Raw genomic sequence first — 1,143 nt, forward strand, 5'->3', positions numbered from 1 at the left:
GGGGGTGGAGAGGGGTAGGGTTGAGGAAAACCCAGAAAAATCAGGAAGACGTTGACGTTGCGGGTTGCGGGCGTGTTGTAGAAAGAGAGCATAAATACTCTGAGGGACGGGAGGAGGGGAGGGGCATTGCATGACATGACGGCGGCGCCCCCTCGGCTTGCAGCAGAGTCCACTTGAGCAGCGCGGTGGGGACGGGGATGGCGCGGAGGAGGGGAGAGAGAGTTGAGCTACTCGCGCTTACAATACCGAAGGCCACCCTCTGGCCAGTGAAGAGAACTTCCGTTGATTGCCGCTGCCTCCGGCCGGGGCGGGGCGGGGCGGGGCGGGGCGGGGGAGGCGCACGTCAAGGAAGGCGCCTCGCGTACGTGACGCCTGGCGCCGCGGCGCCTCCGACAAGGCGTCACGACCATCAAGCTTTATGACGCGCATTAAACCTGCATCGTCAGGCCCGTCCTTCTGGAGGAGGATGGGGGGGAGGGGAGAGGAGGGGGATCAGAAATAGTTTGCTACGTCACGGCGGCTGGGCGGGGGCGGTGGCACCCGGCGTACTCACTCGTCGCGGCTTCGCAAAACCTTGAAGAAATTTTGTTAACGTTGAAAACTTTGATTATTGCATTTAAATTTGGCAAAGCACACAAGAATGGAAACGTACAGTTACTTGTTACTTGAGAAGAAAGTTGGAAACTAACAGTGGACGGCTCTTCGCTCTACTCTCGCAGAGGTCATCCTGGTGGGAGTGCCTGCTGGGCCTGCTGGGCGAGAGGCTCGGGGAGGGCCAGGAACAACGTTCCACTAAGGTCGACAAAAGCGATCGGGAGGGGACGATCAGGGCGATCCAACACGTAGAGGAGAGGGAAAGGGGGAGGGAAGGGGGAGGGGAATACTGCTAGGGGGTTGTAAGAGGTCCGGCACTCGGCAGCAATCGTATAGTGGTGCCGCCCCGCCCCGCCCCGCCCCACCAGGGTCGCTTTCACAGTCAGGAGGGCACCACCTTTTGTTAGCGACAATCGATGTCACTTGAACGCCCGTAACCCGAGACCCTATGCGGAGCGGGGCATAACGCCAGGGCTCAAGTAGTCGGAGAGTGCGAGGCAGAGGGAGGACAAGAAAGTGAGAGAGAGAGGGAGAGGGGTGGACCGGGGG

The sequence above is a fragment of the Frankliniella occidentalis genome, unplaced genomic scaffold, assembly GCF_000697945.3.
Source record: "Frankliniella occidentalis isolate FOCC.00 unplaced genomic scaffold, Focc_3.1 Scaffold1376, whole genome shotgun sequence".
NCBI lineage: Eukaryota > Metazoa > Arthropoda > Insecta > Thysanoptera > Thripidae > Frankliniella > Frankliniella occidentalis.